Below are 24,605 nucleotides of genomic sequence, written 5' to 3' on the forward strand. Positions count from 1 at the left end.
TAAAAATATATATATATATTTTTTTAATATTACAAAGAGTAAAGTATCGACAAAAAGTATAGTTCAGGAACCAATATCGAAATCAAGGTATCCGTATCATATTGAAAGCTTTTGAACGATACCCAGCCCTACCTATCGGTACTTGGTATCGGCGACTGCGTGTACCCTCAATGTAAGTACTTGTACTCGTGTACCCTCAATGTAAGTACTTGTACTCATGTACCCTCAATGAAAGTACTTGTACTCGGTCTGCAAAAAAGTAGTATCGATGCGTCCCTAATCACGTCGCAAAAAAACACTGGATCCGAAAGCACCACCGTGCGTAAAGCTCCTGGCTGCACCAGTGACAACTTGTACTGACTTCCTGCCTGGCTTCACAGAAACACTCCAAGCTCACGCAGGAAATGGACCAGACGGCGAAAGTATCGCTGCACGGTGCGAGCCGCCCGTGCTGCGAGCCGTCTGAGCGGTCGCTGACACGCTTAAGATGCTGCGCTTAGACGTTTCGCCACACATCTGCTTCAGCAATCAGCGTCTGGTGTGGTGGTGCTGTTAGATTCATCTGCTTCAGCGTCTGGTGTGGTGGTGCTGTTAGACTCATCTGTTTCAGCGTCTGCGGTGGTGCTGTTAGACTCATCTGCTTCAGCATCTGGTGTGGTGATTAGATTCATCTGCTTCAGCGTCTGGTGTGGTGATTAGATTCATCTGCTTCAGCGTCTGGTGTGGTGGCGCTGTTAGATTTATCTGCTTCAGCGTCTGGTGTGGTGGTGCTGTTAGATTTATCTGCTTCAGCGTCTGGTGTGGTGGTGCTGTTAGATTCATCTGCTTCAGCGTCTGGTGTGGTGGTGCTGTTAGACTCATCTGCTTCAGCGTCTGGTGTGGTGGTGCTGTTAGACTCATCTGTTTCAGCGTCTGGTGTGGTGGTGCTGTTAGACTCATCTGCTTCAGCGTCTGGTGTGGTGGTGCTGTTAGATTCATCTGCTTCAGCGTCTGGTGTGGTGGTGCTGTTAGATTCATCTGCTTCAGCGTCTGGTGTGGTGGTGCTGTTAGATTCATCTGCTTCAGCGTCTGGTGTGGTGGTGCTGTTAGACTCATCTGTTTCAGCGTCTGGTGTGGTGGTGCTGTTAGACTCATCTGCTTCAGCGTCTGGTGTGGTGGTGCTGTTAGATTCATCTGCTTCAGCGTCTGGTGTGGTGGTGCTGTTAGATTCATCTGTTTCAGCGTCTGGTGTGGTGGTGCTGTTAGATTCATCGTAAAAAGGACATTTGGAAGAGATGATCTGCTCGAACCCTCATAAAGATCAATCAGATGTGTGTGTGTGTGCGTGCGTGTGTGTGTGTGTGTGTGTGTGTGTGTGTGTGCGTGTGCATGCGTGTGTGTGTGTGCACACCTGTTTTATTCCTGTCTATGGGGTTAATAATGTGTTTGAAGGTGTCTGTGTTTGCAGCCGTTTGTGTGTGTTTGTGCATGGGTGTCTCTGTCAATATACATACATCTTTCTGTGTGTGTGTGTGTGTGTGTGTGTGTGTGTGTGTGTGTGTGTGTGTGTGTGTGTGTGTGTGTGTGTGTGTGTGTGTGTGTGTGTGTGTGTGTGTGCGGGGGGGCAAACTGGGGAATTAGGATAAATCCACCATGGGGGAATTTCAGATCTATATCAAAGAGAAGCTCTGAACCATTCAGATGTGCCCTTGAGCTCTGTGCAGTACCACACACACACACACACACGCACACACACACACGCACACACTCACACACACACACACACACACACACACACAGACAGAAAGACATGCACACACACACACGCAAGCATGCGCGCACACACACACACACACACACACACACACACGCAAGCACGCGCGCGCACGCACACACACACACACACACACACACACACACACACACACACACACACACACACACACACACACACACAGTTTGAACCCCCTCATATCTCATGTTAATGTCTTCTTTATCCCCAAAGACAGATGTAAGAGACAACTCCTTGGAGATAAGTATCACTTAAGCCCACACACACACTCACTCACACACGCACACACACACACACACACACACGCACACACACACACACACACACACATAGACACACACCTCAGAAAAACATTGGGGTGTGCTTCTTGGTCCCATTAATTCTTAATTCTGTGTGTGTGCGCGTTGGTGTGTGTGTGTGTTGGTGTGTGTGTGGGAGGGAGAGAGAGACAGCATGCATGCCTTTTGTTTGAGTCACTGCTTTTTTGTAAGTGTGTGTGTGTGTGCGTGTGTGTGTGCGTGCGTGCGTGTGTGTGTGTGTGTGTGTGTGTGTGTGTGTGTGTGTGTGTGTGTGTGTGTGTGTGTGTGTGTGTGTGTGTGTGGCCCACATGAGCGATGCGGCCTGTGCGGCTAACACAGCGCTGCTCGGTGGGCGAGCGATAAATCACAGCGACATGCAGGATTCAGGAGGTTTGGGAAACGACTCATTCCTGCTGCTCACCTCCAGCTACATATCTCTGTCTGCAACACAGCACAACCTACCAGCGCCCTTGGAGGACACACACACACACACACACAGACACACACAGACACACACACACACAGACACACACAGACACACACACACACACACACACACACACACACACACAGCATGATGTCACATGGGTGCCATCTTGGGTCCCGAATTCAAAACACATCACGCACGAGTGCGCCGGCTCCATATGACTCCCATTATAAAAGGTTGAAAAAAGTATAAAACTTAAACTGCAATTTCTCAATAAGTACAAAAGATATCAAACAGCTGAATTAAAGTGATAAAGAACTATAAGTGCTGACCCGTTTAAAGTTTGAATGGCATTTGTAGTACAAAGTATGCAAGAGCAGTTATTGTTCAAAGAGGGCGTGGTTTGAACAGTCATCCCATAGACAAGCAGCTACTAAAAAGTTGTTTTAAATGCAACACCCAAGATGACTGACATTCCGTGACTGGAACCCCCCCCCCCAATATCTCACACACACACACACACACACACACACACACACACACACACACACACACACACACACACACACACACACACACACACACACACACACACACACACACACACACACACACACACACACACACACACACACACACAAGCACACAAACACTGGCAGTTGGAAACACTTGGAACTCTTGACAGCAGTCAGGACACAGCTAAAGGCTCTTGACAAAGCGTGGCTCCTGGACAAGTTGGGAGTGAGAGGGCGTGGCTTAATTGCCTAAATATAAGCAGGAAAAGTGTCACTTTCTTTCTTTCTACCTGCTGCTTGTCTATTGGTCCTCTTTTCACTCTTCCCTCCTTTCTGCCAGCTTGCCTACCCATCTGTCTGCTCATCTAACCTCGTGTCTTCCTCTCTGTCTGCTCATCTAACCTCGTGTCTTCCTCTCTGTCTGCTCATCTAACCTCGTGTCTTCCTCTCTGTCTGCTCATAACCTCGTGTCTTCCTCTCTGTCTGCTCATCTAACCTCGTGTCTTCCTCTCTGTCTGCTCATAACCTCGTGTCTTCCTCTCTGTCTGCTCATCTAACCTCGTGTCTTCCTCTCTGTCTGCTCATCTAACCTCGTGCCTTCCTCTGTCTGCTCATCTAACCTCATGTCTTCCTCTGTCTGCTCATCTAACCTCGTGTCTTCGTCTCTGTCTGCTCATCTAACCTCGTGCCTTCCTCTCTGTCTGCTCATCTAACCTCATGTCTTCCTCTCTGTCTGCTCATCTAACCTCGTGCCTTCCTCTCTGTCTGCTCGTCTAACCTTGTGCCTTCCTCTCTGTCTGCTCATCTAACCTCATGTCTTCCTCTCTGTCTGCTCATCTAACCTCGTGCCTTCCTCTCTGTCTGCTCGTCTAACCTTGTGCCTTCCTCTCTGTCTGCTCATCTAACCTCATGTCTTCCTCTCTGTCTGCTCATCTAACCTCATGTCTTCCTCTCTGTCTGCTCATCTAACCTCATGTCTTCCTCTCTGTCTGCTCATCTAACCTCGTGCCTTCCTCTCTGTCTGCTCATCTAACCTCATGTCTTCCTCTCTGTCTGCTCATCTAACCTCATGTCTTCCTCTCTGTCTGCTCGTCTAACCTTGTGCCTTCCTCTCTGTCTGCTCATCTAACCTCATGTCTTCCTCTCTGTCTGCTCATCTAACCTCGTGCCTTCCTCTCTGTCTGCTCATCTAACCTTGTGCCTTCCTCTCTGTCTGCTCATCTAACCTCGTGCCTTCCTCTCTGTCTGCTCATCTAACCTCATGCCTTCCTCTCTGTCTGCTCATCTAACCTCGTGCCTTCCTCTGTCTGCTCATCTAACCTCGTGCCTTCCTCTCTGTCTGCTCATCTAACCTCATGCCTTCCTCTCTGTCTGCTCATCTAACCTCGTGCCTTCCTCTGTCTGCTCATCTAACCTCGTGCCTTCCTCTGTCTGCTCATCTAACCTCGTGCCTTCCTCTGTCTGCTCATCTAACCTCATGTCTTCCTCTCTGTCTGCTTGTCTAACCTTGTGCCTTCCTCTCTGTCTGCTCATCTAACCTCATGTCTTCCTCTCTGTCTGCTCATCTAACCTCATGTCTTCCTCTCTGTCTGCTCATCTAACCTCATGCCTTCCTCTCTGTCTGCTCATCTAACCTCATGTCTTCCTCTCTGTCTGCTCATCTAACCTCGTGTCTTCCTCTCTGTCTGCTCATCTAACCTCATGCCTTCCTCTCTGTCTGCTCATCTAACCTCGTGCCTTCCTCTCTGTCTGCTCATCTAACCTCGTGCCTTCCTCTCTGTCTGCTCATCTAACCTCATGTCTTCCTCTCTGTCTGCTCATCTAACCTCGTGCCTTCCTCTCTGTCTGCTCATCTAACCTCGTGCCTTCCTCTCTGTCTGCTCATCTAACCTCATGTCTTCCTCTCTGTCTGCTCATCTAACCTCGTGCCTTCCTCTCTGTCTGCTCATCTAACCTTGTGCCTTCCTCTCTGTCTGCTCATCTAACCTCATGTCTTCCTCTCTGTCTGCTCATCTAACCTCGTGCCTTCCTCTCTGTCTGCTCATCTAACCTCATGTCTTCCTCTGTCTGCTCATCTAACCTCGTGCCTTCCTCTGTCTGCTCATCTAACCTCATGCCTTCCTCTCTGTCTGCTCATCTAACCTCGTGCCTTCCTCTCTGTCTGCTCATCTAACCTCGTGCCTTCCCCTGTCTGCTCATCTAACCTCATGTCTTCCTCTCTGTCTGCTCATCTAACCTCGTGCCTTCCTCTCTGTCTGCTCATCTAACCTCATGCCTTCCTCTCTGTCTGCTCATCTAACCTCATGTCTTCCTCTCTGTCTGCTCATCTAACCTCATGTCTTCCTCTCTGTCTGCTCATCTAACCTCATGCCTTCCTCTCTGTCTGCTCATCTAACCTCATGTCTTCCTCTGTCTGCTCATCTAACCTCATGCCTTCCTCTCTGTCTGCTCATCTAACCTCGTGCCTTCCTCTCTGTCTGCTCATCTAACCTCGTGCCTTCCTCTGTCTGCTCATCTAACCTCATGTCTTCCTCTCTGTCTGCTCATCTAACCTCGTGCCTTCCTCTCTGTCTGCTCATCTAACCTCATGCCTTCCTCTCTGTCTGCTCATCTAACCTCATGTCTTCCTCTCTGTCTGCTCATCTAACCTCATGTCTTCCTCTCTGTCTGCTCGTCTAACCTTGTGCCTTCCTCTCTGTCTGCTCATCTAACCTCATGTCTTCCTCTCTGTCTGCTCATCTAACCTCGTGCCTTCCTCTCTGTCTGCTCATCTAACCTCGTGCCTTCCTCTCTGTCTGCTCATCTAACCTCGTGCCTTCCTCTCTGTCTGCTCATCTAACCTCGTGCCTTCCTCTCTGTCTGCTCATCTAACCTCGTGCCTTCCTCTCTGTCTGCTCATCTAACCTCGTGCCTTCCTCTCTGTCTGCTCATCTAACCTCGTGCCTTCCTCTCTGTCTGCTCATCTAACCTCGTGCCTTACTCTCTGTCTGCTCATCTAACCTCATGTCTTCCTCTCTGTCTGCTCATCTAACCTCATGCCTTCCTCTCTGTCTGCTCATCTAACCTCATGCCTTCCTCTCTGTCTGCTCGTCTAACCTTGTGCCTTCCTCTCTGTCTGCTCATCTAACCTCGTGCCTTCCTCTCTGTCTGCTCATCTAACCTCATGTCTTCCTCTCTGTCTGCTCATCTAACCTCATGCCTTCCTCTCTGTCTGCTCATCTAACCTCATGCCTTCCTCTCTGTCTGCTCATCTAACCTCATGCCTTCCTCTCTGTCTGCTCATCTAACCTCATGCCTTCCTCTCTGTCTGCTCATCTAACCTCATGCCTTCCTCTCTGTCTGCTCATCTAACCTCATGCCTTCCTCTCTGTCTGCTCATCTAACCTCGTGCCTTCCTCTCTGTCTGCTCATCTAACCTCATGCCTTCCTCTCTGTCTGCTCATCTAACCTCGTGTCTTCCTCTCTGTCTGCTCATCTAACCTCGTGTCTTCCTCTCTGTCTGCTCATCTAACCTCGTGTCTTCCTCTCTGTCTGCTCATCTAACCTCGTGCCTTCCTCTCTGTCTGCTCATCTAACCTCGTGCCTTCCTCTGTCTGCTCATCTAACCTCATGCCATCCTCTCTGTCTGCTCATCTAACCTCATGTCTTCCTCTCTGTCTGCTCATCTAACCTCATGTCTTCCTCTGTCTGCTCATCTAACCTCATGTCTTCCTCTCTGTCTGCTCATCTAACCTCGTGCCTTCCTCTGCCTGCTCATCTAACCTCATGTCTTCCTCTCTGTCTGCTCATCTAACCTCATGTCTTCCTCTCTGTCTGCTCATCTAACCTCATGTCTTCCTCTCTGTCTGCTCATCTAACCTCATGTCTTCCTCTCTGTCTGCTCATCTAACCTCATGTCTTCCTCTCTGTCTGCTCGTCTAACCTCGTGCCTTCCTCTCTGTCTGCTCATCTAACCTCGTGTCTTCCTCTCTGTCTGCTCATCTAACCTCATGTCTTCCTCTCTGTCTGCTCATCTAACCTCGTGTCTTCCTCTCTGTCTGCTCATCTAACCTCGTGTCTTCCTCTCTGTCTGCTCATCTAACCTCGTGTCTTCCTCTCTGTCTGCTCATCTAACCTCATGTCTTCCTCTCTGTCTGCTCATCTAACCTCGTGTCTTCCTCTCTGTCTGCTCATCTAACCTCGTGTCTTCCTCTCTGTCTGCTCATCTAACCTCATGTCTTCCTCTGTCTGCTCATCTAACCTCGTGCCTTCCTCTGTCTGCTCATCTAACCTCGTGTCTTCCTCTGTCTGCTCATCTAACCTCGTGTCTTCCTCTCTGTCTGCTCATCTAACCTCGTGTCTTCCTCTCTGTCTGCTCATCTAACCTCGTGCCTTCCTCTCTGTCTGCTCATCTAACCTCGTGCCTTCCTCTCTGTCTGCTCATCTAACCTCATGTCTTCCTCTCTGTCTGCTCATCTAACCTCATGTCTTCCTCTCTGTCTGCTCATCTAACCTCATGCCTTCCTCTCTGTCTGCTCATCTAACCTCATGCCTTCCTCTCTGTCTGCTCATCTAACCTCGTGTCTTCCTCTCTGTCTGCTCATCTAACCTCGTGCCTTCCTCTCTGTCTGCTCATCTAACCTCGTGTCTTCCTCTCTGTCTGTGTTATTTCATTACTCTCAATGCTTCCACAAACTGATTTTAATGCAAATAGGAAGCGAAACGCAAATGGATCAGCTTCTCAGCACAGAGAGAGAGAGAGAGAGAGAGAGGGAGAGAGAGAGAGAGAGAGAGAGAGACGAGAGAGAGAGAGAGAGAGAGATAAAGATGGAGAGAGAGAGAGAGAGAGAGAGAGACTTCCATTCTTCTGATTTCCCAAATGGGGATGCATAACCATATATCATTCCTGCAGAGAGAGAGAGCGAGAGAAGGTGGAGGATTCAGAGGGGGAGGAAAGGTAGAGTGACATCAAGTGTGTGTGTGTGTGAGAGAGAGAGAGAGAGAGAGAGAGAGCAGATGGATGCCATCTCCTGTAGTGAGCGCAGCTGCAAATCGCCTTCAATCACATAAAACTCCTGTCTCCAATATGTGATGTGGAACACACACACACACACACACACACACACACACACACACACACACACACACACACACACACACACACACAGACCACCTGCATGGGAATGTAAGACGTCTTCTCTGATAGCTGGGCAGAATATCTGACTTCAAAATGGAAATTCTCGGTCTCCATCGCTGGCAGCGGGACTCCCTGCTGTAATGACTTCACACCAACAGGCGTCACTATGTATTCTCTCTCTCTCTCTCTCTCTCTCCCTAGCTCTCTCTATCTCTCTCTCGCTCTCTCTCTCTCTCTCTCCCTAGCTCTCTCTATCTATCTCTCGCTCTCTCTCTCTCTCTAACCGTCTCTCTCTCTGCAGGAATTATAAATGCTATTAGGTGTCTCTTTGTCACTTCAGTCCAATTCAAAGACTGTGGAGCTTTAATGAGCAGAAGCGCGTTACAGTACATTAAAGGCGGACTGGAAAGAAAACAACAATATGGCAAAGTGGTTTCCCATGCATTGCAATAATGATAGTTTCAAAAACCATACAGAGGAAATGATTGGCCTGCTAATTGTGCTATTGCGAACAATGGCTTATTGATTGATTGAGCTGGAATATTGTTTTGTGACTATAAAATAAATCAATGTTAGATTATTTCTCAGTTCTTGGCGTGTTGGCCCATACTGAGCACAGGATTCAAATCACCAAAGATCACAGCAGATACTACAGATCAGGTCCCCATGCAGGAATAGGGCTAAGGATGTGAAAATGTAGAGATGGTAAAAAGGAAAGAGGGAAAAGACATTAGAGTTTGGAAAAGTGGGTTTGTGATGGGAAGATCGTGGGTTCAATTCTCCAGAGCAGCTGGGAAAACCTGTGAGGAAAAGGGAGGCGAGTAAAGCGGTCACCGCGGTGATCTTGGACCTCCCAAATTGTCTCAGTAGAAGACAATTGACACCTGAGCTGCCCCCAGGTGAGCTGCCCCCAGGTGTGACGAGTTGACTGGACCAGGTGTGACGAGTTGACTGGACCAGGTGTGATGAGTTGACTGGATCACAGTGAAAAGGAAAAAGACAGAAACCACAGCAAGAAGCATCGATCTAATGTAGAAGAAAATTGCAAACTGCAGTAAAATGCTGCTGTAAAATCAAATCTAATACTGTACAGTAGGCTAGTTTTCAATCTCTGTGTAAATACAATACTGACCTACTTCACACGATCTTACACTTACCATAATAGTATGACAGTCGGCCTACAGATAGTCTACAGAGTATTTCTAACATTTCAGCTTATTAGTTGTCATTCAACCTTTTAACAGACATTCAACAGATCTAGAGTATGTGACACTTCATGAACACACAGTACTTCACCAGTATGTGACAGGTGTCAGGTGTCAGGTGTCAGAGGGCACACTGTCCCATGCTTTTTGATTCTGTCCTTCATTATCTGGATTCTGGGCCAAAATATTTGATTGATACTCTAAGGCCTACAAAATAACCCTTCAGCCGGAGGCGGAACTCGCCATCTCCGGCTGCTCGGAGTCCTCTCTGTTTCCCCCTACGGCTGTGCAACCGTCTCTGTCGCCAAGAAACTAATTTGTGAATGAATGGAAGTCCCCCTCTCCACTTTCTTTTCAGCTGTGGTTGACGGACATGGTCTCAGTTATACGGATGGAGAGACTCAGGTTCCTGAGGACCAACTCACTTAAAAGATCCTCAACTATCTGGGGCCCATTTCTCTGGCCTACCTAAGGTTAAAAGCGACAAGTGACTCGCGCAGCTGATTTCTCATGGGCCCCTTGCGTGGGATCCAACGCACAACATCTAAAAACAGCATAACAAGCTACTGTACAAGCTAGCTAATACAACAAGCCAAACATCCCTCCATGAACCGAAACAGCCCCAACTCTAGTTCCCCCCGACGTCGGTCACATTGCTGCTGTTTGGCCAGATGGGTTTCACTAGATACATTTAAAAAAAAACACCTGCTTAGGGACTTTTTAGTGAACTCTGAGTTGTTGCAGGTCGTTTGCTGAAGTTTGAGGACTCCATTAGCTAATGTGTGGATCTTCTTCTTTGATGGTCTATTTACTCGTGATGCGCTGAGAGGCAGGCTCAGAAACAGGCAGAAACATCACATCCTGTTTACCTGGTCATTGCTACACCCCCTCTGCTTATCTGGGGAGAGTTGTAGACTACCACATGCTTCCTCCGTATCGGAGGATGTGCAGTTGCCAGCCGCTTCTTTTCACCTGACAGCGAGGGTTTAACCGGCAAGACATGTAGTTCTAACGTAAGTTCAAGCCAGGATGACTATAATATGCATTTTACACTTCCTTAATTCACTTTTTATATCTCCACTCTTCAATCTACACACAAGCTCATAAGCTGTCAATTTCCGGGTTTCAATTGAATAATCAGCTGGTTACCGCCTAGTCTCTTTTAACCAATAGCATAGTGTCACATCACTGCTCATCACCTCTCACCCCACACACCTCCAGTGTAAGCCTATCACATTGCTTCGCACCCCCGTCGTAAGCCAATCGCTTGGAGGCGGTTTCCTTAAATATGCTTTTTTCTGTCTCATTCAGTCTCTCAACACCGCTGCTGTCAGTCTCGCACCCTCCTCCTCCCCCTCTCCTCCCGGTCATCGCAGACCTATCAGAGTCTTCAGTCGGAAGAGTCTCATCATGATGAGTCTCAGAAGGAGATCACCAGCACCACCAGTATCTAGACTCCACAGGGGGATATATCTGGATGCTGCTCTGTGCTGATGCAGCTCTCTCAAGATCTCCCTGCGGTGTCTAACCGCCAAAGACTAATAACAATACCTTATTCTCCTCATTCTTTCTGTAAAGCATCATTCACGTTATTGTAATAAATATCATTTTATTCATTGGTCTCTAGTCTCTCCTGGTTGAAATAGCACGTGGGAGGATCACCCTATTCCCCCCCAGTTCCCCTCCCCCCAAACAGTCCAGACCAGAGGAGGCGCTAGTGCAGTGACCAGGACTCATGCCTATAAAACCGGCTTCCCACCCGCAGACACGGCCAATTGTGTCTGTATGGACGCCCGAGCAAGCCGGAGGTAACGCGGGGGCTATTTCATGACTCTGTCACACTGCGTAGTCTTTGCCATACTTTACAATCCATGTGTCACTTCTTTTCCACTGTGTTTCTTCTTTTGTTGCAGAAATCCAGTTATTTCGTTCTCTTGAAAATGTAATTTCTGTTTTGGACAGCTTGATTTATGCCATCCTTACTGTGAGGTTATAGGTGCTCAATAAAAAAAAACACTATTAATAATTTAATCTCCAGAGTATAGCTGGCCGCCTGGTGCTGCTCGCTGCTGTTCAAGCTGTGCCTGTGTGCTGTGGTGTGCCAGGAATTTGGAAGAAGACGTGTTTGTTTTGTAAAAATGAAATAAAAATCTCTCTCCACCTTAAAATGAAATCTTCTGAAACCTGGCGAGATTATTTCACGTTTCTGCTGCACTTTCAGTCATTTTGGATCGCCAGCAGAATATTCACCGCTCAATCCCCACGGGAACTTTTTGTGAGGGGGAAATAAAAAGTGGATCATGAGAAGACCACTTAACGTTAGCTTAGCAGCTACAAGCTCACTAACCAGCTGGTTAGCAGCTACAAGCTCACTAACCAGCTGGTTAGCAGCTGCAAGCTCAGTAACCAGCTGGTTAACAGCTGCAAACTCACTAACCAGCTGGTTAGCAGCTGCAAGCTCACTAACCAGCTGGTTAGCAGCTGCAAGCTCACTAACCAGCTGGTTAGCTCTTTACCTGACATTAGCTTAGCAGCTGCAAGCTCACTAACCAGCTGCGCTCTTTACCTGACATTAGCTTAGCAGCTGCAAACTCACTAACCAGCTGGTTAGCTCTTCTTTAGCAGCTGCAAGCTCACTAACCAGCTGGTTAGCACTTCTAGCAGACAATATAGTGTTGTGAAACGTGTGTCGTGCTCGACCAAAACTGACTCGAAGGACATTTGTGGCTTTATTTACAGAAGACTGTGGCAAACCTGGTACGTTTATAACGAGGCTTCCGATGTTTTCAGCCAACTCAGAGCATAGGTTAGTTGATTATTATTATTATTAACAAACAGTAACTGCTGATCTTCGAATGGTCAGATTATTAACGTTACAGATGTTTCCAATGTATTCTGTATTGCATGTAATTTATCTATTAAGTTAAGTTGTGGACTCCACAACTCCATAACGCCAGCTGTGTGTGTGTGTGTGTGTGTGTGTGTGTGTGTGGGGGGGGGGGGGGGGGGGAGGGGGGCTCGTGGCCACCTCCCACTGCTTTTGCTGAGAAAGGTGGTTGGAGGTAAAACATGCTGTGTGAACGCAGCGTAACATATAGTAGCATTACCAGTCCACACACACACACACACACACACACACACACACACTGTCTCTCCATCTTCACACTAGCTGTGCATTTCACAGCTTCCATACTTAATAACATCATTATACACCTCATGCTGTGGTTGACGTGCTTCGGCCCTGTCTCATTTCCATCTTGTGGAATGGAAATAGTTCCCAACTCAGTAGCAAGGGTTCTCACACACACACACACACACACACACGCGCACACGCACACACACACACACACACACATACACATACACACGCGCGCACGCACGCACGCACGCACACACACACACACACACACACACACACACACACACACACACACACACACACACACACACACACACACACACACACTAGGTGGTCCGGCTGGCAAACCTGAAGTTAGTTATCATTCATATGGCCCCTGATGTGTCTCTGGTGTGTGTGTGTGTGTGTGTGTGTGTGTGTGTGTGTGTGTGTGTGTGTGTGTGTGTGTGTGTGTTTGTGTGTGTGCGTCCGTGCGTCCGTGCGTGCGTGCTAGTGTGTGTGTTTGACTATGCATCTGTGTGCATATTGCTTCCTGCCTACCTGCGGTTCTCAACATGTTTGGCCTGTGAACCCTAAAAACAAAGCATTTCCCCCTCACGTTTTTTGACGCATACACAGCAAAGCTCTTAATTCATTTCAAAGTGGAAGCCTGGTGGGCGGAAAGAAACATTCATTATTTCAAAACATGGAACATTCATCCCCTCTGTCTTCTTTCACCTCTTTCCCGCTTTCAGGAGAAACCCTTTAATTGTCACGCCCACTCATTCATAACACTCATCAATCACCCCTTTTCCCGCTTCTATCTAGCGTCACTGTTCGTGGGCGATAATGCTTAGATTAAACCAATCAGAGTAATACACATCTTCCCATTCAGCCTATCATCATCTAGCTGTCAAACATCAAAAGCCGCCTTTTCTCTCTGTATGGTCTGCTGCTCTTTCACAGTGTTCCTGCGACCCTCCTCCACCCCCATTCTCCTCCAGCCCTCTCTGAGGTCTTCAGATCAGAAGCCTTCTCCAGCAAGACCAAGACCTCTCCTCCATCACCACCAGGTCTAGACTCCACAGGGGGGATATTTAATCCTACTCCTGGCTGCACCACCCCTGCTGATCATGACGTCATTATCAAGCTGGCGTCATGATGGAGTCTAATCGCCAAAGATATTTAATGTTGCTAAAGCTCATGTATCAGTCATTTAATAAATCATTGTTAATCTAGAAATGTGTCTCTCCTGATTGCAATGTGTGTGTGTGTGTGTGTGTGTGTGTGTGTGTGTGTGTGTGTGTGTGTGTGTGTGTGTGTGTGTGTGTGTGTGTGTGTGTGTGTGTGTGTGTGTGTGTGTGTGAGAGTATGTGTTAGCAGAAACTGTGTTTGGCCACAGGCTACAGCTATGATGTTTTACGTGCAATCGCGCTGAATCTTTCAGGAAGTGAAAAGAGCACCCCTGACCTAATGGAGCCTGATTTTTTAATGAGGTAATTATTATGGACGAGATCTCCAGAGTGGAGCAACACACAGGTGAGCCGAGTTTGAATCAGCCATTTCCGGAGCAGCATACAGCTGAGCTGAGTTGTAATCAGCCACTCAAGTGGACTATTATGAAAACCTTCTGGGGAGAGAGAGAGGAGAGGCTGCATGCCAACTCTGTGAGTGAGGCCTGACTAAATTGCCAGTCACACAGGGACGGGTATTCCGCTATAGTAGGCTAGAATACAACAACAGATAGACCAGGAAAGACTAGACGATCCCAGAGTAGAATAGACCAGGAAAGACTAGACGATCCCAGATTAGAATAGACCAGGAAAGACTAGACGATCCCAGATTAGAATAGACCAGGAAAGACTAGAACAGATTATCCCAGAGCAGAATTAAAGACCAGGGCTGAATGTGAATAGTCACTCCTAACTCCTTTTCCTACCTTTTCCTTGACCTCACCGGAAGTAAAACATGCAGTATTTTTTTGTTTAGTTTAGTTTTTGCCCCACGTAGGCTACATTATTAAGCTTCTCTGGGCTCAATACGCCACTGGTGACTGAAACATTAATTTGTTAGCAAGTAGGAGGAGCTTAATGTAGCCTACATGGGGAGGGGAGAAACATTGCGTGTTTTACTTCCGTCGAGGTCAAGGAAAAGGTAGGAAAAGGCGTTAGGAGTAGTGACTATTCGGATGGAGACCAGGAAAGACTAGATCCAGAGTACAATAGACCAGGAAAGACTAGAACAGACGATCCCAGAGTATGATAGACCAGGAAAGACTAGAACAGATGATCCCAGAGTAGAATAGACCAGGAAAGACTAGACGATCCCAGAGTAGAATAGACCAGGAAAGACTAGACGATCCCAGAGTAGAATAGACCAGGAAAGACTAGAACAGACGAGAGGGAAATGCTTAAACTCTGCATAATTGATTGGTAATAAGTGATGATGTAGAGGTGAGGAGGGCTGGGCCTTGGAAAAAGACACCCTCATGTTAATGAGACATTGATTTCCACATCACTAAATAATGGAATCATTAATTAGCTGTCAGCATGAAAATATATATGGGGGGGTGATGGAGAGAGAGAGTGAGGGAGAAATGAAGGGTGCATGGGTAAGACAGAGATGGACAGAGCAAGGTAAGGAGAGAGAGAGAGGGGAGAGCAAGGTAAGGAGAGAGTAAGAGAGAGAGAGGGGGGAGAGCAAGGTAAGGAGAGAGTGAGAGAGAGGGGGGAGAGCAAGGTAAGGAGAGAGTGAGTGAGAGGGGGAGAGCAAGGTAAGGAGAGAGTGAGTGAGAGAGGGGGAGAGCAAGGTAAGGAGAGAGTGAGAGAGAGAGAGGGGGGAGAGCAAGGTAAGGAGAGAGTGAGAGAGAGAGAGGGGGGAGAGCAAAGTAAGGAGAGAGAGAGAGAGAGAGAGGGGGGGGGGAGAGCAAGGTAAGGAGAGAGTGAGAGAGAGGGGGGAGAGCAAGGTAAGGAGAGAGTGAGAGAGAGAGGGGGGGAAGAGCAAGGTAAGGAGAGTGAGAGAGAGAGAGGGGGAAGAGCAAGGTAAGGAGAGTGAGAGAGAGAGGGGGGAGAGCAAGGTAAGGAGAGAGTGAGAGAGAGAGAGAGAGAGCGGGAGTTGTACAGTGTGTATGCAGCAGCAGGACTCTATGGGCCCTATCTTCGTACACTATCGTTTGCGCTGCCGTTTGCCTCTTATTGCTATCTTCCCTGCGCGTCTTAAGCTATCGTCTGCCTCCACCGTCCAGTTTTGCGCTGGGATCTAAGCGCAGACGCAGGTGTAGGCGTGGCCCAGGCGTGTCCGTGGGCCTCTAGCCTATCATCTGTCTCCTGCAAGTGTCATTTTGCGCTCTGGCGAAGATACCGTCCCTATGTTCCTATGTTCTGAGCATAAACAGAAGATACCGTCCCTATGTTCCGAGCGTAAACACAGGTTTGGGCGTTGCCCGTTCCAAAATAGGCGTTCCAGCACAATGTGTTAGAAAAAGGGGCCTTGGGTGCTCTCAATTTTAATGCCACCAAATAGCTGGTCTTAGCGCAAACAACCCCACTACGCCAGGCGTATGCCTGAGCGCAGACTGTATTCTCCGTGCAGTGCAGGAAATCCTCGCTTGGATGGATACATTACGCATGGCACGATGCGCGGACACACAAGGTGTGAGCTGGGCCGGGTAGGCAGGCGGCGTGGGTCGGTGCACAGGGTGGGTAGAGGCACTGAGGCAGCGCTGTGCGCGGTCCCGCGGATCGAAATCAGTTTCTGGCAGCAAATCACTTTTTGACACAACACCAGGCCAGTAGGCTATACAGTAACCTCTCTACCTGCAATTGCACCATGCAACAATAGCTTAACCCGAGTGGACAATTATGGTATAGGCTATTGAAATAGGTTAGATATATTTTTAAATGTGTATGTTATAGCCTATGAGCGAAACGACTAATTAATACTAATTACAAAAGCATCAATTTGTGCAAATGTGTGCTGGTGGAACGAAATTGAACTTCAAATAGAGCAGCATCACTCATCACGGCTCTCATACGCTGCGTAATTATGCATGCAGTAGCCCCGCAGCGGAGATGCAGGAGAAGAGAGCCCGAAAAGGGATAAGCATACGCCCGTCCATATAACACCATGAAAGCTGAAAAACATTTATGGCAGTAACACACACATACCATTCCCATTATTTGAGCCGCGGCATGCAGCATTAATTGCACACTTTTTTATAATGTCCCACATAGGTCTAAGAACTGTTTGTTTTGGTCGGGCTGAGATTATGTGACAACGGCGGGCGAGTTGAGCTCGGTCCGCGTCTCAAGTGGCAGAGGCGGTCCTTGAACCAGGCCGAAGAGGCAGTCGCCTGGAGCCTCGTCCACTAGAGGGCCTCGCAGACCAGAGCATTTCTTTTTTAGTATCTCCCGAGTCCGTGCTAAAACTGCATCTGTGACAAAGGACTAGTCCAGACATGCCCATTCCCCCCCCTTCCTCTGATGCCGCAGGAGACCAGCAGCGAGCAGAGCAGAAACAAAATTTAACTGCATGAAAGTGAGAGTAGAAAGTGCGCTGCTGGTTAGAGAGTAGAAAGTGCCTGCTGGTCGAAGAGCTTTGCTAATGTTTACAGAGTGGACTCTATTGGTAGTTTTGCTGATCCAGTTGCTGGGGTTTTTTGTTGTTATATGTTGCTGTGGGTCCAAGGAACAAGTGAGTGTTATTATTTGTTGTTGTCTGTGTGGAATGACGTTTATACTGTGTTCTACATGCGGTGGATTCGTCCGCCATGTGGCTCCTTGTTCATGCTAAATTGCAGTGCCCGTTCGCTGTCCACTGATAGTGCCTTCATTTGAGTTATTGATGTTTCTTTGTATTGTGCGAGTGCCTTATTGTTTACTTATTATTTACACATTGGTGTTTATTTGTAGATTGATGTTGAGTTGAATGAGTGATCTATATTTGGTTTACTGTATAAAGATGACAAGTGACAAAGATAAAGATATGATTATGAAGATTACAAGTGATAAAGATATAAAGATGACAAAGATAAAGATATGATTATGAAGATTACAAGTGACAAAGATAAAGATATAAAGATGACAAGTGACAAAGATATAAAGATTACAAGATTCACAAAGAGAATGAGAGAGGATGCAGAGGGTCATGCCCATTGAATCTGAGGGGGGATGTAACTTCAAACAGCCTCTAAATATGGCAAAAATACGCCCCTTCGGGGCGCCACCAGTAGGGGCCTCCTTCGTGGCTTGGCCTGGAGCCTCCAGATGCCTAGGACCCCCTCTGTCAAGCAGGTTGGGCTGGGTCGGATTAGATTTTTTAGGACCATTGAGAAGAGAACTATGACAGCCAGGAGGACAGCACTCCAAGTTGAATACTTTTATTACCACACAGACGTTTGGGCAGCAGTCCTTTTTCAGCGTGTGAAATGGCAATAATACACAGGTGATTCACAGGTGGGCATGAGCACGTTATTTGATTTCTATGACAGCCTCACATCTCTCTCTCTCTCTCTCTCTCTCTCTCCCTCTCTCGTTCTCCCCATCTAGGCTATATCTCGCCCTCTTTCTCTCTCTCACTCTTGTCCCTCTCAGTGAGGAGGAAGCTGCTGACGTGACGCTGTGGCTTCCAGCATGGGCATGACCACGCCTCCACAATGCTTTTGGGTATAAAGCGGAGCTTTGCCCCGAGATGACAACAAACGCAGCGGCCCGACACACCCACAATTAGGGCTTCGTGCGGCGCTATTCCAGCAAAACGGGCGCTAACGCAAAATTACCGCCGTTGCGAAGATAGGGCCCTATGTCAGTTGTTGGTACACTTTTGCACCAAAGTTGCTGCAGGTCAAATTCCTCTTCCCCCTTTTTTTTGATGCGACGCATGAGAATTTCCAAGATGCAGGATGGTAGGGGCAGCACACCTTTTATATACTCTGCCCCACCCTGCATTTCCAAATTGCCCACGCCCCCTGTGAGCCAATGGCATGGACACAAACTAGTCTGGGCACCTTCCACCCCGCTTTTTGTCATGGGGCGTAAACCACGGAACCAGAATGAACACCGGAAGGCACTGCGCCAAAAAACATCTGTGTTGCTGTTAGCTTGATGTCTCTTCCCTCGATTAATTGTCTGATGCAAAGCTTCTGTATTGGCTTAAAAGATGTGAGATTGTGAATCCGCAATGTTTCTAAAAGAACTTCGGTACGTCCATCTTTTGTTTTGTTGTTTGCCGTTCTGATACTTGGGTCAAATTGTCAAGTTAACGTGAAAGTTGACGAGCTAGAAACGCTGCCATCCGGTCTAGGGCGGGCTCTAGGCCGGAACCAGTAGGGTGACAAAATCAATTGTGGGCGGGAGCCAGGCTCTTTCTCGCCGAGAAGAGCCTGGTGACGCGAGGTTAACACAAACACACACCTTCACACAGAGCGACACACACACACACACACACACACACACACACACACACACACACACACACACACACACACACACACACACACACACACACACACACACACACACACACACACACGATTCACAGCTACTGAATGTGTGTGTGTTGGGGGGGTGAGAGGGAGAAACATACAGACAGACAGACAGACAGACAGACAGACAGACAGACAGAGAGTGAGGGAGAGAGTATGGAATCCTGTTAGAGAGAACGCTTGAGATAGAGAGATCCTTTTACCGTAAAATAAGTGAGAGGGATCTTATAACAGAGAGAGAAAGAGTGAGAGCGAGTCGAGCGAGAGAGAGAGAGAGAGAGAGAGAGAGAGAGAGAGAGAGAGAGAGAGAGAGACAGACTACCGCTGTATCCTATCCCAGCGGAGAGGCCAGGCAGTAGGACCTGGGGGAAACCCTGGCCTCCAGCTCCGTCAAGCTGGATTAAGAACGGACATTTTCTTCAAAGTAAAAGCGTAAATATTTTCGATTTTTTAAAAGAAAACGCACCAAAAATATGTGCTGCTATATGTGAAATCATTACAGTAAATATGAGGGAACTGGAATCTACTAAATATCTGTCTTTGTATTATTTTCTTTGCTGCATATCCTGCATTGATTTGCTGGCAGGATGACCAAATTTCCCAACAGGGATTATACAAGTTTAATCTTATTTTAGTATTTCTTATGCCGTCATTTTTTGAATAAAGTGTCATGGTGGACTATAATAACCAGAGCCACTGTCCATCAACATCCATCTGCCCTGCTGCGTGCGGTAGGCTACCTATGAGCAAGACACCAACCTGGAGTCAGTCTGGATTAAGGGCAGCTAAACATCTCAAATGTAAGAAGTCATATCTATATTTAGCCTTTAAAAATCACATGCTAGAGACATTTCTAGTGAGCTCATATCATTTCCAAATTTCAATTATTCCAATGTAAATAGTTTGGCAGCACCTAGTGGTAGTTTTTGGTGCTACATGTAAAAAAGCGCACAGCGTCACCTGACCCCACAAATCAGGGACCCCTAATGTGCTGCTGAGAGTGTAGGCTACTGAGGAGATAGTCTTCAATCGCTCCAGTCCATGTTTTGGTTCTGTTTGGTTTGATCTCAATTTGTTTTGGTGAACTCCTAAATAGCCTAAATCTTTTGATTTTATTTTGGAGAGTTTGTTTCTTTGTTTTTTATTTCGTCTCCCCGACGCAAAAGCCAGCCAACAAGCACTTATTGCCTCACCCAACCTAAATCATAGCCTACCATCCAAACCACCATCCGCTTATTTTGAAAGTGGTGAGGGGAAGCCTGTCGCTTGTGTCATTGTGTGGAGCTTGACGCTGGCGGCTATGGCACCCAGTGTGGTGCGCGCTGCTCTCCAGTCCTCTCCAACAGTCGGTCAGAGAGCGTCTGAGCGCGCACACACACACACGCTGACGCACGCCCCCGCGCACACGCTCTCGGACCTGCGGAGGAGAGGATAATAACTTCTCTCTGCATCGTTCTGTCTTTCCACCAATGCTCAGAGGATATTATCACTCTTATCACTGTTCACTCTTCCCCTCTGCGCTGCGCTCCGGAAACACAGTTAAGGACCTACGGGACTATGTCAGATAAATAATCAACCAGAGTGAAACTGAGCCAAACAAGAAGAAACACAAGAGCAGACATGGATACTCTGACTTCTTTTCTCCTTTTGCTCTCCTCTGCACTGTTGGGATTTACTGACGGACAATTCTTCCCAGGTAAAGACGCTTTATGTTGCTTTATGTTTGTCTATTTTCTCCCTGTAAGGCTGTTGCGCTTGGATTGTTTTGTATGAGTTTGACTGCAAATAGCCACGGAAATGATTCGTGCGTTCCGGGTGCACTGTGTGCAGGTATGGATGTGTTGCATCATGTGGTAAAAGCCACCTAAGGTTTAAGCTTTAAACTTCTTCTTATTATTATTTTTTTTACTAAAGAGAGTTTCTACACCTGTTTGAGCTGACATGTCGACGTCCAGAGTATTAACCTGATTTCACTCAGATGGCTTTTCAGCAGATACGAGCACTTTTTTGTGAGTTTTGCTTATTGTGTATTGGTGGTGGACCTTGGTTTGCCTGATGCTGGTGGTTTGCCTATATTGCTGCTTGCTTGTCATATCGGTCTGTCTGTGCGCTTTGGAGGTTTTGGTGTATGTGAGGTGGGGACGCTTCGCGGAGGTTTTGCTCCATGTGTAGGCTATAATGTACATTATTTGGGATTGGTTCTTAGATGTTTGTGGATAGTTGTTTTACGCATGCCACGGACACTGGTCTAAGCTGTGTCGTCTGTGGTCTAAGCTGTGGTCTGTGTGGTCTAAACTGTGGTCTAAGCTGCGGACTCGCTGGATCTTTGGAAGCCGCTGGAGGCGGCAGGCGGAGCGGGAGCGGTGCGCCGCGGGTCTGTCTGCGCGCCGCGGAGCGCGGACGGTGACTTCAGCTCCGTTAACGGTGCATAAAATATTCCAGTTTCTAACTTCTAACCTCGCAGATGCTTTGACATGAAGCTGGTTCATTACGCACAAATCCACTGCTCTCTGACACGTTTCCACTATCAATCTATCAGGCAATCAAAACTGCAGCATCAGTCGCTGCATGTTACTGTGCCAAAATCACAAGAATCCAGAGATAACCGTTTTTAAATTCTTGCAAGAATCTGGTTCATGTCTATTGAAATATGTGGACTCATATTTTGCTAGAATCTGACAATCTGTGGCACATCATCCCCTCTGACACCTTATGTGATGTGCGGCAGCAATCAGTCATTCAATGTCTTCACTGCATGTTCTCATAATATCAAAGTGGTCCCCATCCGCTCAGATATGACATATAATGTTAAACAATGACGTGATCAGAGAGTTTGAGGATTTACTTTGTTTCGCCATGAGCGCAAAACGAACAGGATGCTGATGATGCTGATACTATTATTAAGTAATAATAATAATAATAATTGTTATAATAATAATAATAATAATAATAATAATAATAATAATAATAATAATAATAATTTTATTATGCTATATTGAGGAGAAATGCTTGTTTTAAAGGGAGCCGTGTCAGACAGCTGGGTCTGCTCCCAGATCAAACTGTCTGTCTGTCTGTCTGTCTGTCTGTCTGTCTGTCTGTCTGTCTGTCTGTCTGTCTGTCTGGATGAATGAATGATGTCCCAAAGTCTGTCCAGTGTTTCCCCTATAGGATGGAGTTGTAGCAGTGGGGGTGAAGCACGAGCAGTGACAAAACATTTAGGCCTATTTTGCTTGCAAAGCGCGTCCTGCCTCCTGTCCTGTCTAGCAGATACAGTCAACCTAATTGTATTTGGCAATATGGATCTACAGTAGGCTATTCCTATAATATTCATATAGTAATCCTATAATATTCATATTGTATTGTTTTCTTACAGTGCAGTTCAGCAGCGGGGGGCATATTTCAGCAGCGGGGGGCTGCCGCCGCTGAATGCGTTTATAGGGAAAATACTGCTGTCTCCAACACCAAATATCCCTCATGTCGCGGTCAGATGGCCTACAGTGTGAGGCTACAGTGTGAGGCTACAGTGTGAGGCTACAGTGTGAGGCTACAGTGTGAGGCTACAGTGTGAGGCTACAGTGTGAGGCTATAGTGAGGCTACAGTGTGAGGCTACAGTGTGAGGCTATAGTGAGGCTACAGTGTGAGGCTACAGTGTGAGGCTACAGTGTGAGGCTACAGTGAGGCTACAGTGTGAGGCTACAGTGTGAGGCTATAGTGAGGCTATAGTGTGAGGCTACAGTGAGGCTACAGTGTGAGGCTACAGTGTGAGGCTACAGTGTGAGGCTATAGTGAGGCTACAGTGTGAGGCTACAGTGTGAGGCTACAGTGAGGCTACAGTGTGAGGCTACAGTGTGAGGCTATAGTGTGAGGCTACAGTGTGAGGCTACAGTGTGAGGCTACAGTGTGAGGCTATAGTGTGAGGCTATAGTGTGAGGCTACAGTGTGAGGCTACAGTGTGAGGCTACAGTGTGAGGCTATAGTGTGAGGCTACAGTGTGAGGCTATAGTGTGAGGCTACAGTGTGAGGCTATAGTGAGGCTATAGTGTGAGGCTACAGTGTGAGGCTATAGTTAGGCTACAGTGTGAGGCTACAGTGTGAGGCTACAGTGTGAGGCTACAGTGTGAGGCTACAGTGTGAGGCGAGGCTGTGGTTGCTATGTCACAAGTGAGACTTTCAGCGATGAAATCAACACACGTCCTTTAGGACTTGGGTCAGTCAGCTAAAGGATAACAAAATGTTAAAGGCATATTTATCAAAACTTAGGCTAATAGCATATCAGACTAACTGTTTATGTGCATGGCTGTCATAATGACATATCAGACTAACTGTTTATGTGCATGGCTGTCATAATGATGACATATCAGACTAACTGTTTATGTGCATGGCTGTCATAATGATGACATATCAGACTAACTGTTTATGTGCATGGCTGTCATAATGATGACATATCAGACTAACTGTTTATGTGCATGGCTGTCATAATGATGACATATCAGACTAACTCTTTATGTGCATGGCTGTCATAATGATGACATATCAGACTAACTCTTTATGTGCATGGCTGTCATAATGATGACATATCAGACTAACTCTTTATGTGCATGCGGCTGTCATAATGATGACATATCAGACTAACTCTTTATGTGCATGGCTGTCATAATGACATATCAGACTAACTCTTTATGTGCATGGCTGTCATAATGACATATCAGACTAACTCTTTATGTGCATGGCTGTCATAATGATGACATATCAGACTAACTGTTTATGTGCATGGCTGTCATAATGACATATCAGACTAACTGTTTATGTGCATGGCTGTCATAATGATGACATATCAGACTAACTCTTTATGTGCATGGCTGTCATAATGACATATCAGACTAACTCTTTATGTGCATGGCTGTCATAATGATGACATATCAGACTAACTCTTTATGTGCATGGCTGTCATAATGATGACATATCAGACTAACTGTTTATGTGCATGGCTGTCATAATGATGACATATCAGACTAACTCTTTATGTGCATGGCTGTCATAATGATGACATATCAGACTAACTCTTTATGTGCATGGCTGTCATAATGACATATCAGACTAACTCTTTATGTGCATGGCTGTCATAATGATGACATATCAGACTAACTGTTTATGTGCATGGCTGTCATAATGATCACATATCAGACTAACTGTTTATGTGCATGGCTGTCATAATAATGACATATCAGACTAACTGTTTATGTGCATGGCTGTCATAATGACATATCAGACTAACTGTTTATGTGCATGGCTGTCATAATGACATATCAGACTAACTCTTTATGTGCATGGCTGTCATAATGACATATCAGACTAACTGTTTATGTGCATGGCTGTCATAATAATGACATATCAGACTAACTGTTTATGTGCATGGCTGTCATAATGACATATCAGACTAACTGTTTATGTGCATGGCTGTCATAATGACATATCAGACTAACTGTTTATGTGCATGGCTGTCATAATGATGACATATCAGACTAACTCTTTATGTGCATGGCTGTCATAATGATGACATATCAGACTAACTGTTTATGTGCATGGCTGTCATAATGACATATCAGACTAACTCTTTATGTGCATGGCTGTCATAATGACATATCAGACTAACTGTTTATGTGCATGGCTGT

The sequence above is a fragment of the Poromitra crassiceps genome (assembly GCF_964638095.1).
Source record: "Poromitra crassiceps genome assembly, chromosome: 25".
Classification (NCBI taxonomy): Eukaryota; Metazoa; Chordata; class Actinopteri; order Beryciformes; family Melamphaidae; genus Poromitra; species Poromitra crassiceps.